Raw genomic sequence first — 18,504 nt, 5'->3', positions numbered from 1 at the left:
AGATATTTTGAAGAATGTGCGTAACCAAACAGTTGACTTTGTTGGTAGGAAAAAAAATATGGAAGTCACTGGGCACCAGCAGCTGTTTGGTTTTCCACATTCTTCAAAATAACAGGTTTAGGTTCAGGTTTAAACAACTTCAGAGTGAGTAAATGACAAAATTTTAATTTTTAGGTGAACTATTCATTCAGTGTTAATAAAATAAAACACAAAGAGAAAAATAACTCACTGCTCTTGACTGAAGAATTTTAATACAGTTACTAAAAATTCAGCAGTATTAAAATAACTTTTCAAATCATCTTATTGCACCAAATAGTATTGATAACCGTATCTGTACCGGTATCGATAAGCAGTATTGGTATCAATAGTGATAAAATGTAAACAATACCATCCCTATTTTTTTGAGTGAACTTAAGTCTGAAGTCTCTGTGTCCATCTGTAGAAACAAACAAAGAAGAAGAAGAAAAAAAAGTTTCTTTTTCAGCCAAGAAGATCTGCCTTTTTCCTGTACTTGCAGAACTCATCACCTTCTCCAAAGTGTGTTTTTCCTGCTATGAGAGATTTTGAGAAAAAGAATAGGAATTAGTTATAGTATGCAAACAAATGTTCAAGATCAAAACATATTAAAGATCCTTACCTCAAACATGTAAAGCACTTAATAAATTATTAAAGAACCTTACCTCAAACATGTATGTATTGCTTTGGAATTGGGCTGGTAATGGCTGGTATGGGTCTGTAATATTATGGTAGGCCTACATATGGAAAAATCTCTTAATTGATAAAGCACAGCAGCTATAAACTGGCCTTAAGAAAAAACAGCACTTACAGTAGTCCTGTGACTCCATTACATCTCCAAATTGGTGTGAAAAGTCATTAAAAACATCTTTCCTAAAAAAGACAATGACAGACATCACCATTTGGATTAAAGGAAATAAAAGCATATACAAGCAAACAGTAAAAAAAAAAAAAAAAAAAAAAAAAAAAAAAATACATTTTGAGCAAGCAACAGGAGTCAGGACCAGTAAATACAACACAACAAAGATACAAACAAGCTTAACAGTAATGAGAAATACTGGAAGTCCCTACTACTGACGCCCATGCGTGGTGGGGATAATTTTCGGTGTGCTGGCAAAACAATGTGCTACATGTTTCTTTTCCCATTTTTTTCCCAATTGACGGAAATCCGTTGTATAGACTCGCTTCAATTAACGGAAATCCATCTTAGTGACGGAGAACTTTAATCTCTGCGATCTGAGCCGCTGCCTCAGCGGACGCGTGACCCGAACTGCGAGGGAGCGCGAGCCTGGCCGACTGTGTCATCAAACACAGTCAGGCGGGAGCGCAGCACTCTGATCCATCATCCAAGATGTCCTCATTGCAGCCTGTAGCATGATGACGTAACTGGATCAGATCCAATACGTATTGGATGCTTGACTAGCATGCGCAGTATTGGATTTTAGTGCGCATGCATAAAATGGGGCTGTCATTGAAGCTAGTATTTAATGTAAATTTAACTGTAATTACGAGAAATTGGTGTGTTTCATAGGCTTACATAAATTATATTATACTGTGATTTTAAATCAGTAGTGTAACTTTTTTTTTTTTTTAGTTTAAATAGTTTAAGAAATAAAACTCTACTAATTACAATTTGTTTGTTCTTTTATGAAAAATGGGGTATAACTATTGTCTTTATTTTTTCCTCTGATAGTCACAGTTCTGTCACTAATTCGTTCATGAATCAAATATTATTTTTCATTCTCACTCTCTGTGCTATACATGACAGAGTATAAAAGTTATAGGCCTACCAAAATATGCAGACATCTTTTTTTATACTGTATAAACATAAAAAGAAATAAAACAGTCCTGTCAGTCGGGGTTCCAGATAGCCCAGGGATAGGCAACACCGGTCCTGGAGTGCCGATGGCTTGCAGAGTTTAGCTCTAACCCGAATTGAACACACCTGAACAAGCTAATCAAGGTTTTCATGATTACTAAGGCTACAGACAAGTGAGGTTTTTTTTTCAGGGTTGGAGCTAAACTCTGCAGGACATCGGCACTCCAGGACCGACGTTGCCTACCCCTGATATAGCCGATAGACCCGTTATCCCGGGTTTTTACAGTTATCCCATGTCCAACAAATAAATACACACACTGTCGGGGACAATGCATATTAAGATGACTATATATATATATATATATATATATATATATATATATATATATATATATATATATATATATATATAGAGGCTATATTTATTTAAAATCCCTGGAGATAGATTGTAATTGTTAAAATAAATAAATTAAATTAAAAATTCTGTATCTCAAAGATCAATCAAAAAAAGATTTGCAAAACAGAAATGTTCAAGATCTCCAAAGTAGGTTTAATTATGCACTCAATACTTGGTTGGGGCTCCTTTTCCATGAATTACTGCTTCAATGCAGTGTGGCATGAAGGTGATCAGCCTGTGTCACTGCTGAGGCGTTACTGAAGCCCAGGTTGCTTTGATAGCAGCCTTCAGCTCCCCTGTTTTGTTTTTCAGATGTTACTAATCTTCCTCTTCACAATACCCCATAGATTCTCTGTGAGGTTCAGGTCAGGTGAGTTGGCTGGCTGGCCAATCAAGCACAGTAATATCATGGTCAGCCAACCACTTGGAAGTGGTTTTGGCACTTTGGGTAGGTTCTAAATCAGCATCTTTATAAAGCTTGTCAGCAGATGGAAGCATTAAGTGCTCCAGAATCTCCTGGTAGATGGCTGCATTGACTTTGGACTTGATAAAACACAATGAACCAACACCAGCAGATGTCACGGCACCCCAAATCATCACTGACTTCAGAAACTTCACACTGGACTTCAATCAGCTTGGATTCTGTGCCTCTCCAGTCTTCAGACTCCAGACCTTGATTTCCAAATGAAATGCAAGATTTACTTTCGTCTGAAAAGAGGACTGTGAACCACTGAGCAACAGTCGAGTTCTTTTTCTCCTTACCCCAGGTGAGATGCTTCTGACGTTTTTTCTGGTTCAGGAGTGGCTTGGTTCTAGGAATGTGACAGCTGTAGACCATTTTATACAGCTGTAGACCAAGACGTCTGAGCGTGGTGACTCTTGATGCGCTGACTCCTTGTGAAGCTCCCCCAAGTTCTTGAATCGGCTTTTCCTGACAATCTTCCCAATGCTGTGGTCATCCCTGTTGCTTGTGCACCTTTTCCTACCACATTTTTCCTTCCAGTCATCTTTCTATGAATATATTTCAATACAGCACTCTGTGAACAGCCAGCCCTTTCAGCAATGACCTTCTGTGACTTACCCTCCTTGTGGAAGGTTGTCGATGATCGTCTTCTGGACAACTCTCAAGTCAGTAGTCTTTCCCATAATTGTGGTTGCATGTTCTAAACTAGCCCAGGAGGTACCCAGTATTTATACTCAAAATTAATCTAACTAATCAAGCTCAAAATGGAATATTCTAACTTTTTTGAGATACTGAATTTTTAATTTTCCTAAGTCGTATCAATCAGAATTAAAACAAAAAACTATTGAAATATTTCAGTTTGTGTGCAATGAATCTAGAATATAAGAAAGTTAGCTTTTTTTCGAATTAAATTACAAAAAATAAAGAACTTTTTCATGATATTCTAATTTTTTGAGATGTACCTGTAGTACAGCTCGTGTGCCGAACTAATCCTCAAAAGTGAAGCCATCACATTTCAATCGCCCCCAGGTGGCTGGTCCCAGTATAGGTCATAAACTCCGCCCTATCCATGTAATCTAATGGGACGTGGGACAAAATAAATAATTACGTTTCACTTTAAATATTTTGTTTTCAAACATGGTTTATGTCATTTGATGTAGATTTTATCACTTTGATGTAAGTTAGGGAGTTTTTTAAATAAGTTAGGGTGTTTTTTAAATAAATTTGGTTTTAGTTAGTTATGTGATGCTATAAAAACGGGAATGTGACATCATGATTGACAGCTGAGTCTGACAGCTTCTCTAAGCAAACTGAGGCGACAACAACAGACTTTTTCGGGATCTTTAGGAATAGATTGGAATTGTATGTACCTTATTTTAACACAAGCCTTTTATACGAAAGATCAGCAGACAAAAATGGGACCAGTAAAAGCTAAATAATAAAATGTTCACAATCGACTGTGTTTGCGATTGACTGTGGGCAGGACGCGGCTCCACTTCGCTCTCTACTGTGCAGGTCCCTACTGCGCAGACTCTGATCCCAAATCAGCGAAATATTGCCGAGCCCTATTGGGACAATGGCAGCTTCACTTTTCTTCAATGGAAGTGGATGAAGGTTACAGAAATGTTACGCCCCTTACCATATTGTGATGTCATGTCTTGTGCCTTAGTTCTTTTCCGCTTCCTCTCCTTCTCCAGTCCATCGGCCAGTTGTGCCAGCACCTGATCATGGCGCCACCTGAACCTCCCTTCAGTCAGGCCTGCCCGACAAGACGACAGAATGATTACTATTATGATTACTTTCTTTTTACGCATTGCATTGCATCCCGCCGCATAAACATAAAACCATGTCCTCATTTGTGATCGGAGAAACGACAAACAACAAGCACTACTGTACACTGCTCAAAACTTGCTTTTGAATCATCAGAGGCAAATCCTTTAAATATGAAAACAAACTTACTGACTGTGAGTCAGAACAGCCGGCATTGTAGTCTACTCTCCCAGGATCAGGAAACAGTCCTCCATAAAATGAACTACACACATCTGAATATTTAGGTTGAACTGTTCTGGAACAGTGTTGTAAATACAACCTAACCACTGATTTCTAGTTGTGTCCTCTTTTGAAAGGCCAAACAAAGTAGTTTCGCTTTCGCAATGAAACACACAGAGTCTTCACAACATGGTGGCTGCGGTGGCAGCAACAATAAAGTTATGCCTTCTTTCTTTGCGTGAATATTTGGGCAGTGTTATGCAAATCTTCCCACATCCGGACATAGACATGTAGGGGCGTGTTAGAACTAGGCGTTTTAGGAGGGTGTGGACGAGTCTTAACTTTTATAAAGAATATCTCTTTGTGTTTGAGACTTTAGTTTTTGCAACTTTAGGGATCTTATCTATTCACAAACAGCTTGTATCACTCCAAAGAGAAAGGAAAACTTGAAATCGCATCATATGACCCCTTTAAGTATGTTTTAATAAAAAATAAATAAATAATAAAATTAAGCATTTAATTATATTTTCACATATCCTTAATATTTTTGGTACATTTAAAAAAAAAATATTTTAGAATGTTGCAATAAAACTGGTCAGTTTTAAGTACAGAAATCAACTTGAAAGAGGAAAAGGAAAACTGGTCACAAGAAAGAAAACTGAAAGAAGAAGAAGAAAAAACTGAGGTTTAAACCACCTTAAGAAAAACTTTTAAAATACTGGTAAGTAGTCAGTTATCAAAAGTTAATGAAATATTGGATGTGTTTTCGGGTACACAAAACTAGTGGTGAGCAGAGCGAGGCTTTATGAAATACTGAAACAAAGCAAATGTGCCGAGGCTTCGAAACAATTATACACCAGTCTCTTTGGTGACACCTTGTGGTCATTTTCAAGTATTGCTCTGAAACAGCATTGACAATGAATCAGTTAGGCGAATTGATGAATTATAGCATATATGTTGTGCTCGTTATTCCACCATGTGGGTTGGGGGAGTGGTTAGTGCGCACAACTGGCATGTGGTCAGAACGTTCCCGGTTACTTATGTAACCCAGGTGTTTTTGCCTTATTCTCCTTATTTGCGGCTCCCCTCTGTGTTCGCGTTGTGAGACAGTGTTGCGTCACTTTCCTTTAAATACGGCCGCGCGCTGTTGTTTGGTGTGTGTGTGCGTGGGAGCTGGTGTGTCGAGCTGTTGCAGGTGGGCGTTTAGCCGGTAAAACATTCTATTAATTAAACTGCTGGTTTAACTATTATGTGTGCCAATCTTTTAGATTGCCCCTACCTTTTCAATTGACTGCTGTTGAGTGACTTAATGATACGGGAACTGGTGAGTTGTTCTTGTTTGTTATACGGTGCTAATAGTGTATTGTATGTGTATATGGATCTGTTAGCGTGCCTATTTAAATGAGTAATACATTAATAATTAGGGGTTCAAGCACGAAGTGCTGAATATATATATATATATATATATATATATATATATATATATATAATAATTTTTTGCGCCTATTTAAGTGATATAGTAATATATTAATAATTAATCTTAATGTTGTTGAATTCTGAAGTTGTCAACTACTCTTTGATTTTGAAATGCATTTTGAAGCTATTTATTGATGTTGTCTATTTATAAGAGTACTCTTGCTGATTGTTAAATTATTCATATTGCTATAAGCAGTATTTATATTGAATAATGTACATGATGAAACGAATGAACTGAGATTGATTATGATAATATGATGACTTTATTGTATTATGATTATGGTGATATAGTTGCGATGCTTGGAACCAGAGTGATGTATTATTTGCCCCTTTTTTACAGGCCAGGTTCTGTGCATTGATGGCGAGCCACTAGGCCCTAAACTGATGCTTTGGAGTGCATGTATCTACCGATGTGGTAGGAGGCGCTGCAGCTGCTAATCCATACACCTGCACACACACCCTCAGAGACATTCTCACATACTTTTGGATATTTTTACACATCTATATATCGGCACTGAGCTTATGAATTGTTCCATCATGGACTCCTTGGACTCTGCCTGTCTCGAGGGTTGAGTGTTGTGAACCGCTGCGGCTTCATGCACCTTTTTATGATTTAAAGAATTCTGAATTCTAAGATTGTTGTATGTTCATTAATAACTTTGAACTGAATACTTCCTATGTGCACGTGTAAATATTGTAAATGCTTGTTGTCCTATATGTAATACAATTCACAATTGCACCGCAGCCTTGACTCTGTGTATCATTTGAACTTCACCTTTTCCTCCTTGAGCCAAAATAGAATCTTCTGATACTGGTTCACTATTTTTATTTATAATTGCAGCACTTATATATGCTACACTTAGCTGTAACCTTGTTCCCTGAGAAAGTGGAACGAGATGCTGCGCTGCTCAGCGCATTGGGGAACGTCTTGTTCGTGACCAGCTGTGAATAATGTGTGTAACACGTTGATAGAATTCACCCAGCGGTAATATAGCCTCGGTTGATGACGTCATTGGAGCGTGCCCGCAACACGGGGCTATAAATAGATAAGCCACAGGTGCATCAACGGGACATTTTGTCTGAAGAGCAGTCCTGGGAAATATTTCAGTACGGCAACGCAGCGCAGCATCTCGTTCCGCTTTCTCAGGGAACAAGGTTACAGCTAAGTAACCGGGACGTTCCCTTTCGAAAGCTTCCACAAGAAGGCCTCAGACATTAGCTTGTGATGTTGACTCAAGGACATGACAGCCCGGAGTAGCATGGACATCCAAACTATAAAATCTTATGAATGTGTGCGGAGAGGACCAACCTGCCGCATCACAAACCTGTTGTAAGGGGGCACCCCTTGCTAAAGCACTAGAGGAGGCGACCCCCCTTGTGGAGTGAGCTCTAAGACCTATAGGCGAAGCTTGACCGCGCGCCTCATAAGCCAAAGCAATAGCATCCCTGACCCAGTGAGACATGGTCTGCCTGGTGGCAGGTGCTCCTCTGTTACCACCACCATAACAGACGAACAGTTGCTCTGACTTACGCCACTGGCTAGTGCGGTGGACGTAAGTCTGAAGAGCACAGACTGGACACAGTCTATAAGATTTCTCCTGCTCCGGCGGAGGGCAGAAGGCCTCTAGAATGACCGGATGTACAGCCGAAAAGGCATGAGGATGCAGAATCACTTTCACGCTCCCTGGGGCAAAGTCTAAGCATGATGGTGAGATAGACAGAGCCTGCATATCCCCAATTCTCTTCAAAGAAGTTATTGCCATGAGAAAAACCATTTTTAGAGTTAGAAATCTATCAGACGCTGACTATAAAGGTTCAAAGGGGGTTTCAACCAGACCCTCGAGAACTATAGCTAAGTCCCAAGAAGGCATCTTGGTTTTTACTGTAGGCCTCAGTCGTCTGGCCCCATGAAGAAAGCGAGAGAGCAGAGGGTGTCTCCCGAGTGGCATCCCGTCAATCAAGGCGTGGCAAGCTGAAAGAGCGGCCACATAAACCTTAAGAGTAGCAGGGCATGTGCCTGTTGACAATTTCTCTTGCATGAAGTCCAGAACTGAAGCAATATGGCAGTTGACTGGATCTACATTGTGTACCACACACCACCTGTCAAAGACACCCCATTTACTGGCATAACTCTGTCTGGTGGAGGAAGCCCTAGCACTAAGAATGGTATCAATAACACCCGGCGAAAGCCCTGTGTTCCTCAGCTGGTACCCTTCAGGGGCCAAACATGAAGATTCCACAGGTCGGGCCTGGGATGGAATATCATGCCCCCTGCCTGAGACAGATGGTCCCTCCTCTCCGGAATCGCCCATGGCGAGCCGTCAAGGAGAGATATTATCTCCGAGAACCAAACCCTGTTCGGCCAACGTGGCACTATCAGCAAGAGGCAAGACCCTTGTTGGCGAACTCTGGCTAGGACTCCCGGGAGCAGAGAAACTGGAGGAAACGCATATAGGCGCATTTTGGGCCATGTGTGCGCCATCGCATCCAGACCCAGGGGGGCTGGGTGACTCAGAGAGAAGTAGAGGGGACACTCCGCTGTCTGATGGGAGGCGAAGAGGTCCACCTCTGCTTCGTAAAATTTTTCCCAAATCTGTTTCACTACCTCTGGGTGGAGTTTCCATTCCCCTGTCGGTAGTGTCTGCCTGGACAGTAAATCCGCTCCCACATTCAAATGCCCCGGAATGTAAACTGCCCTGAGTGACAGGAACTTGTCCTGGGCCCAAAGAAAAATCTGCCTCGCTATCTTGTTCAGATTGCGTGAGCGCAGACCCCCCTGGTGATTTATATATGAGACTGTTGCTGTGTTGTCCACCCGTACTAGGACATGACAGCCTCTCAAATGATGGAGGAAATATTTCAGAGCCAGAAATAAGGCCATCAGCTCAAGGCAATTGATGTGCCAATCGAGCTGATGACCCCCCCATTCCCCTTGAGCTGGGTGGCCATCCAAGACTGCTCCCCAGCCCATCATGGAGGCATCTGTCGTTAGCAGTCTTCGACGACACGGTACCCCTAGAGTGGGACCCAAGGCAAGGAACCGGGGTCTGAGCCACAGAGATAGTGTACGAAGCCCGCGGCGCGGCACGTCACTTTTATTTGCCTTTGAGGATTGGCTCTCGAATGAAATCCTCTGGCTTTTAGCCACAACTGAAACGGTCTCATGTGCAACAGCCCCAAAGGAATCTCCGTGGATGCTGAAGCCATGAAACCTAACATCTTTTGATACTGACGAACAGTGCGATCCTGGCCTAGCCTGACCTTGCTCATGGTCTGCTGAATGGTCTCGATCCGAGCGGGAGACAGTTGTGCCCGCATCGTGATCGAATCCCAAACGATCCCGAGATAAGTCGTTCTCTGGGCCGGACAGAGAACACTCTTCTCGGTGTTGAGTCTCAACCCCAGAGAAACTAGATGAGCTAACAAGATGTCCCTGTGTTGTAGCGCCATCTCTCGCGATTGTGCTAGTATCAGCCAATCGTCGATATAATTCAAAATGCGAATGCCCTGGAGTCGTAATGGAGCCAGCGCTGCATCCATGCATTTTGTGTAAGTGCGGGGTGATAAGGCTAGGCCAAAAGGAAGAATCCGAAACTGGTATGCTTCACCCTCGAAAGCGAACCTCAGGAATTTCCTGTGTTGTGGCAAAATTTCTATATGAAAATATGCGTCCTTCAGATCGATCGTGATGAACCAATCGCGATGCCGAATTTGCGACACGACCGTCTTGACGGTTAACATCTTGAACTTGAGTTCTCTGATTGTACGGTTTAAGCCTCGAAGATCCAAGATTGGACGCACTCCCCAACCCTTTTTGGGAACTAGGAAGTATCTGCTGTAATAGCCCGACTCTCTCCGTTGAAGATGAACATGTTCTATGTCCTATTTGCCCAGAAGAGTTTGTAGCTCTTGAGACAGTACCTGCATCAGCTCCGGTTTCACGGAAGTGGAGACCACGCCGTTGAAACGCGGAGGATGACGAATAAATTGGATCGTGTATCCTATCCGTACTGTGCTCAACACCCACGCAGAAATGCCTGGCAGAAGTTTCCACGCTGCCAGATTCTCTGGGAGTTGTACCAATTTCAATACTTCCTTTTGAGGGGATGTTAGATGTTCCCTGTCCTGAATGACGGCAGGAAGCACTGGAACATCTAATATCTCGCTGGAAACCCCCGCCCCCCGAGGCACAAGAAGCGGCAGAGATGGAGGGGTTTTGTGAGGGTAACGGGGCGGGGCGGGGGCGAAAATGCTTCCTCGTCGATTGTACTGCCCACACTCAAGTCCTTCAACAGGTCAGCCTGGTATGCCTGTAACACTGCCATAGTGTGCAGCGCAGCACCCGCCTGACCTGCAGCTTGGTAAGCTTAACCCACTAGCGATGATGTAATTCTACAAGGTTTAGTGGGGAGAGTAGGTTTCTTCACCGAGGGTGCAGATTCAGGCGAGAGATAGCTCGCAAGCGACTCTTCAACCCTAGGCATCTCCGAATACCCCCGCGACTTTGCATCCTTCGACAGCTCATCATGGAGGTCCTCGAAAAAGGGGAGAGACTGATGTTGCAGTCTCTCTCTCCTAACACCCGACAGAAACCTATCCTCCAGCTTACTATGTTTGGGGGTCTCTTGTTCTCGCAGCCAGTCAAGCTGCAGCCTGTCCACCACGCGAGTAACCACCTCGAGCAGCTCCTCGACCGATTTCCTCTCGCGAGAGGAACGTTCAGAGGTGGCCTGCTCATCGCCCGAAGACCCAAGAGATATATCATCCTCCTCGTGAATTGAAGAAGCACCGGAGCGCGCTTCGAGATCACGAGAGAGGATGCGTGGATCTGGTGACGCAGACCCGTACGAGAGCCCTCCGACGAAAAGGTGGGTGCGGTCTGAAAATAGTTCAGACAAGCACAAAGCATCTTCACTGAGACCAGTTCACAATGCTCGCATTCGCCCGTCTCTAAAGCCAGAACGGCATGCTCTTCCCCCAAACACACAAAACAGTAATCATGTGTATCCAGCTCATACATAGGACGAGAGCATGGAAAAACACAACACTTACCGTTTCGTTGGCTCATCCTACGAAGATCTGTAGCAGACAAAAAGAATCTTCCTGATGCACACATGCACAGAATGATCTGAAGACAAAAGACCTGTTGATGCACCTGTGGCTTATCTATTTATAGCCCCGTGTTGCGGGCGCGCTCCGATGATGTCATCAACCGAGGCTATATTACTGCCGGGTCAATTCTATCGACGTGTTACACACATTATTCACATCTGGTCACGAACAAGACGTTTCCCAATGCGCTGAGCATACAGAAACAAACTACAAATCAAAAACAGGAACCTATCACTACACTGTGTCTACACTGGATGCAGCGTGGCGCGACAAATCCAAGACAGAAAACTGCTGCTGCATTCTATTTATGACGTATTGAAACAAATTTCAAATGATCTTCAGTGGTCGCTTTGTCGCATCCAGTGTAGACAGACTTTAGCTGTTGCGACGCGGCTTAATGAACTCTTTGTGCATATGTTATTTTGGTTATGAAAAAAATAATATTTATAAAAGACATCAAGCCACAACACCTGGCATTTTTACATATAAAGATTTTTATTTAAATATATTAGTTGTTCTGCCATTCCATTTTTAGACTTTGTGGGAGTTAGGTTAATGTGCGATTGTGTGGTTTGTTACCGACCCTGTTGATCAAAAGCAGATTCGGGTCTCGAAACACTTGTGAAACTTGTGCTTTGATTCACCCTAGTCACATGACATGGGTGTTTTGAATCACACTTCAGAGCAGGGTTTGGAAACATCTGCACTTCGGGATTTTGACACCGTGTCAAAACGTCAGTTTTGCGTCAGCTTTCCTTACACAAAATGTTCAGTGTAATTTTTTGAATGCTGTTGCAGCCATGCTGTTCTGTGGTAACTATTAACAACTTTTTGGAAGTGGCAAGCATTTCTAGAATCACTGTGACTTTGTAGTGTGTACTGTGTAGTTTTTTTTTTTCTTTTTCTTTTTTCTCAAACCACCAAACATTCAGCTAAAATACGATTAATACAGCTCGGCAACTTGAAATGTATGTAAAATAAGCCAATTATTCCTGTTTTAACGAGATATATCCAGCTGCAGATCTGCAGCAGTTCCAGAATTGCAGCCACAGAACCGGAAGTGAGCGGCGGAGTTATTGACAACGAGAGAGCACAGTGAGTAGTCTGTAATGTTTTTGCTATCATGTTTAATAATTATCGTATATGTTATGTTAAGCATTTATCTGCTAAGTACTTAATGTGTGCTTGGCTTTATTATCTTATATTAAAGCTTGAATTTGTTGTCATACTATATAAAATTTTTCTGTGGATGTTTCATTTAATTTTTGGATGCATGCTGTAAATGGGTGAAGTTTTAAAGATGTTTATTATTCATAAAAATAAATAGTTTGCTTTAATTCCCTCTGTTATATGCATTGTTTGTGTGTTAATATCACCTTGTAGTTTAGTTATTTTAATCCCATTTGTCATCATTGAGATAATTGTGTCTATCTAATCAATCTAATCTATTATATACACGCACGCACACACACACACACACACAGACAAACACACACACACACATTAATAAGAAATATTAAAGTTACATTTTCCTTTAATATTCTGTAATGAAGGAGATCCCAGAAATTCCAGACAGAAATTGTGAAATGACTCTATTACAACAGACATCTGCTCAGGGGGCCAGTGGAAGAGCCTCGTTTCCTTATAATGGAGGAAGAGGACAAGGAAAAGGTCCTCAACAATCTCCTGGAACAATCAGAAGCTTCCACAAATATGTACAAAATATTTAATAAATTCAGGGGAAATATTTTTGTAGGATTGTCATAACAAAATGGGCCTAAGAGTGAATTCTTCAGTTGATACATTTAAATTTGAATTTATGCAAGATTGTCATGACAAAATGTGCCCAAGAGTGAATTGTTCATTTTGGAAATGTTCATGCAGGATTCTCATGACAAAATGGGCTTAATAGTGAATTGTTCATTTTATAAACTTCAGTTTAATAATTGTATAGATTTTGATTGTTACTTTTAAAATTATGCTGCTGTGTGTGTGTGTGTTTGTTTTATTGAAATGTTTTATTTTTTATATAGAAAAATGTATGATGCGCATGTTCTTGACTTTGGAATAAACATTTTATTTTGAATCTTGTGATTAAAGTATATTTCGTATAAAATGTTCAGAAGTTTCAAAAATTATTTTTAATATCACAAACAGGAAATAACTCGCATAATACAATAAAATGAATAACTGTATAGGCCTACAACTAAATTACACAAGATTGATGTTTATAAAATGCTTAATATATCATTATAAAATGCATATATAAAGTATGATGTATTGTAACTATCCCTTTACAGTTTTTTACAATCGTTATGACAATTTTTTCAATACTTTTAACAATTTTCCTAAACTCTTAACACAGTTAGCCCAACATCCTTCTGTGTAGACTATACAATTAACACATTTCTTATTGCTTTGACACAAAATACATACAGTTAACACAAATTTAAAATGCTTGAACTTCTTTTACACACAAGCTCAACCAAGACCAAAACAATGTAATTTTACTGCCAAATTTTCAAATGCTTTCACACTGTATGTCAGATCAGATAACATAATTCTCTAAAACTAACTTATAGACTAAAGTCAAAGTGAACGGCTGTTCATATTGTGAATTGAAACACAAATATGTCTCCTGTATTTTATGCAATTGCTAATTAGCTGATTGAAATTATGCAAATACAAATTATGCAAATTACAGCTTATTCCCATCTAGAAAACACACTCAGGTGTTGAGGTTCTCTCAATCGCATGACCATATGATATATAGTAAAAGAGGACCTCTTTGGGCTGATCTTGTGTGGAAAAGTACTTTTCTTAAAAAAAATAAACAAATAAAATTGTCCCTTTTAAACTTGAACTCTATTCATTTACTGCTTGTTTTATTAAAAAAAAAAAAAAAAAAACTAACAATAGCTTTTCTAATCTTTTTGTATTCTATCTATTTGTTTTCTTTTAATTTATATAATTTACAGTAAAAAAAAGTACTTTGTGTACTGTGTTACTGTAAGCAAACTGAGACTTGTTATAGCATTTGCTCTTTTGTTGATTTTGATTGCTTCCGTTGTCCTCATTTTGTGAGTCGCTTTGGATAAAAGTGTCTGCTAAATTATTTAACTTATATGTAAATGTAAATGTAATGAAAAGTGCACTCCTGCATAAATGTGAGATTTTTGAAGATCTGCACCAAAGACTGCTGCCAGAGAAAGGGGACAGGTGGGAGTCCACTTGCATTCCACCATTCCCAGAGCAGTCAGAGCCTGGTTTGACACCCATTCGAGAATGATGTCTCTTTTCCTTGCCCCTTGCTCCCCTTTCCTCAACCCCATTGAGGAGTTTTACTGAGCCTGGAAATGGAAGGTTTTTCACCATCGTCCCTCAAAATGTCCCTCCAGGATGCAATGGATGCTTAATGCCAAGACATCTCAGCTGAACAATACAAGGAAGGAAAAGGCATACCAAAAGATTCTTCCTAAGTTGCCTTGCCAAAGAATATAGCAGGTGGGATGTAGATGAGGCCATGTGACCAAATCCAAAAGACCAGGCAGATTAGATTACATTTTATTATTATTATTATTATTATTATTATTATTATTATTATTATTATTATTATTATTATTATTATTATTCTGTGGCCTTTTCTGTTTGTGTATTTTGTATTTTCACATTATAAATGACAGCTATATTGTAAATATATTTTCAGGCAAAGGATTATGGGAAATGGAGTCCTGAGAAAAATGGCAAGAGTCTGTAATGAAGTGCCCTGAAGCTCACGGGCACTCTAGCTAGAGATCGTTTTGTTTTTGAAAGTTTACAGACGGTGAACCCACATCCGTCCATCACGACCTTCACTGATGCAGTCAGACTGAATCTGATCATGGATGGGAAAGAGACATCAAGGTTGTCCTTGTCTGAGTGCACAGAGAGGATGAGGAAGACCATGTTGAAGCCCCTGAAACACACAACCCTGAAGCAAGAGCAGGAAAACATGTGTCTGCTCCAAACATGTGCTGCTCTCCATGAGCACCACTACCTGTGAAACATTTACACAGAGTAAAACGCTTTATATCTTATGTTGTCAGCATTCTATTTATTGCTAAATTTAATTTCATATTTACAACTGAATTCAAAATAAATATAAATCTTAATTTTTTTAATTTAACTAAACTGACCAGCAAAAAGAAGCTTGATCAGTATCAATCTCCGCAGCTGTCACCACTGCTGTCTTTACTCCAGGTGGCTCCAGAGGGATTGGGGTCCCTGTAATAAGAGCACTGTAAGTCACTTCAGATAAAAGTGTCTACTAAATGAATAAATGTAAATGTGATTTTTGTAAATACCATAAATACACGTAAACGCTCAATAAAGATACTACTATAATATTAATGCACGCTTAATATTATAGTAGTTCATACAGTTTCTATTTGGGGCTTTAAAGGGTTAGTTCATCTAAACATACATTCAGTCATTATTTACTCGCCTCCATTCTGTTCAATCCTTGTGTGTGTGTGTTTTTTCCTGAACACAAAAGGTGATTTTGGTCAAGTTTCTCCTGCTGGTTTGTGTTCATACAGTATCAGTCAATGGAGCCTGACTTTCAGATTCTTCATGACTTTATTTAATGATGCTTTAGAAGCTTCTGAAACTCGGGTTTCATTGACTGATGTTGTATGAACAGAAACCAGCAGACTTGACCAAAATCACATCCTCAATGTGAAATTAAATGAAATTATAATAATTAATATAAACTACAACTTAAGATTTAAAAGATGTTTTATTGATGACTGTAGTGTACTCACTGAGAGTCTTTGATGGCAGCATTCCTTCATTAGTCACTCTTCACCAGATAAACACACGTGTGTCTCATGTGTCCCTGTAACATCCAGACAAGAGTCAGTCTCCTCTGATTTATCTGTGATATACTGCATTTACTTGTTGAGGTAGATGCTGATGTGTTCACTCACTTTTTATCCAACAAATGTTCCTCAATTTATCAACAGTACTAATGGTCAAATGAAATAGATAACTTATTTTTACTTAATCTATGTAGATTTGTTTGTTTACATTACTTACATTAATCTAAAGCAGTGCTGACAACTACATAATAGCACACACACACATCTCTCAATCAGATGTCTGTTCATGTTGTAATGTGCTCATCTGCAATTCTCTTAGAACATTTTCCTGTCACATATTAAATTGACATTTAATTGTCTTTAAGATGTATATGGTTTATGTACATCCACTTTGGAGAGTCTGTCTCTGCCAGTCTGTCTTCGCTGGTGAATGAATCTTGATTAGCTCTTCCGGGTTTCTTTGCCTTTGATTCCTAGACTGAGATGTGCCAAAGGAAGCTTCTGAAGCAGTAATGCTTTTACAACAAACTGCGTTGATGCTTCGAATTTTTTGACACAGTACTTCGTACTTCGCCATCTGGTGGTCAATAAAAATTCCTACACCAACATCATTGTTTTTTTTTTCTGTTTTGTTTTTTGCACAATACAATGACAATAAAGACTTTCTATTCTTCATTTGTACTCATATCAAACTTGTCTTTTCCACTTCTACATTGAATGTTTACTATGCTAATAAATGAGGCCTGTGTGATTTTTCATTGTAGCATTTTTGTGTGTTCCTTACAAAAGATCACAAACATGCACATTGTTAAAAAAAACACAAATGCACAAATATAAATCCAGTTAGAGATTCAAGAATATTATTTGTTCCACTGTGCTGGAGCTTAAGCGGCTCCTTTTTTTACTAATCACATCACCAGCTTTAGAAAATATTAGTTCACATGGAACAGATGTGGCTGTAATAGCTATGTTTTTGGGGGGCCTTACCCTTCTGAAGTTTGGGAAGCTCTGAGCTAGATATTTTCTGGCCAAAGCATATAGATGGGGGTACTCTTTATGGGCCTGCCAGTATTTGAGAGGGTCCTCACTTCGAGGGAGGTATGCATCACTGATGTATCTCTTCACCTCTATGGTGGCATCAGCATTACAGCTATGATGCCGTTATGTTTCACTGAGTCGGCTATCTAGGAGCTCCCACAGGTCATCTCAGGATGGAGAATTCTGAGCTGCCTGAGATGATGATGATGATGCCTCTGCTTGTGAAGCATGCTCAGTGGTTAGCCGGATTATTGAAGCACATTTACCCATCAACAGCCATTCAGCTTCACGGGCATTATCCTGGTTCCCAAACGCAAGGGTCTTAAATCGGGGGTCTAGCAACGTTGCCAGTGCAAGCACACGGATTGATTCAACATTACTGCACCGCTTGATGTACTGCTGAAGAGCCGTCCCTAAGGATTAAGCAGGTGCATTTCTTGCCTGGGCTGTTTTTTTTTTATTCTTTGTTTGTTTTTTTGCCACCTTGTGCTGAATCATCCTAATGATTGGGATTATCTTTGAAGCTGACACTCTCTTCTCAGCAGACAGCTCTTCAGTGGCTTACTTGAAGGGTGCCAGTACTTCAAGGCTTTCAGAAATGTTGTCAAAATCTGCACTTGAAAGTGGCATGATGTCACCTGACAAACTAGCCAAAGCAGCACCAACAGGCTCTCTAAGATCAATGAGTCTTTGCAGCATATCATGCGTGCTGTTCCACCTGGTGCCCACCTTCTGGAGAAGCTTTAGGGGCTGCCTCCCCATCCTTTCTTGGGCCAGAATTAGCTTTTCAGTGGCCAGGGCCACTCAGTTTCAGGGCAAACAAGACATGAGACTTTAAGATCCATGTGCAAAGCTTTTATTAAAGACGTGATCATAAACAGGCATAGATCAGGCGATGGCAAACTGGCATGTAGAAGGCAAGGCAAGAGCAGTCCGTTAAACAAGCGAGGGTCAGTCGACGATGAACATAATCCAACAGGGCGAGACTAGAGAGATAATCCAAGTAAAAAGCAAAAGGTCTAGGCAGGGGCAAACAGTATCCGAACAGGGCAAGAAGAGAGAGGTAATCCAAAGTACACAGGCAATTATCAGAAGATGAGGAAACAGACAAGGCAAGACCAAGCTAAGGCTAAGAAACTTAATGCAGGCTCCGTGAAGAAACAGTCAAGCAACAGATAAGGACAGCAGTTTGTAAGTGTTTTGCCTCGTTTTCTCATAAGACTACTGCATGATCGTCGTTGCTAGGAAAACTTTGCTTTATTTACTGTGTGTCTTACCCTGGTAAATACGTGCTGAAGTGGTGCTTGGTTTTGCGTTTGCCTATCACAGGACTGGC

At 40.3% G+C, this 18,504-nt stretch overlaps 1 protein-coding gene and 1 long non-coding RNA gene across 3 annotated transcripts in view; one reads left to right on the top strand and one right to left on the bottom strand.

The window, feature by feature from the left end:
* The window catches only part of si:rp71-81e14.2 (uncharacterized protein LOC100002239 homolog), a 164,555-nt gene that overhangs the window by 125,201 nt on the left and 20,850 nt on the right, over positions 1-18,504 (top strand). The gene's annotated exons all lie outside the window — the stretch shown is intronic.
* LOC122137659 lies at positions 128-1,528 on the bottom strand. 2 transcript variants are annotated; one of them, XR_006155004.1, is made up of 4 exons: positions 1,087-1,528; positions 827-888; positions 681-752; positions 128-548 (listed from the first exon to the last, which is right to left on the bottom strand). It is a non-coding gene; the product is annotated as an uncharacterized LOC122137659 (long non-coding RNA). The 2 variants fall into 2 exon arrangements; XR_006155003.1 differs by having other exon boundaries at positions 128-551; positions 1,087-1,527.

The sequence above is a fragment of the Cyprinus carpio genome, chromosome B6 (assembly GCF_018340385.1).
Source record: "Cyprinus carpio isolate SPL01 chromosome B6, ASM1834038v1, whole genome shotgun sequence".
Classification (NCBI taxonomy): domain Eukaryota; kingdom Metazoa; phylum Chordata; class Actinopteri; order Cypriniformes; family Cyprinidae; genus Cyprinus; species Cyprinus carpio.
This window is presented reverse-complemented; position numbering and strand designations above follow the sequence as displayed.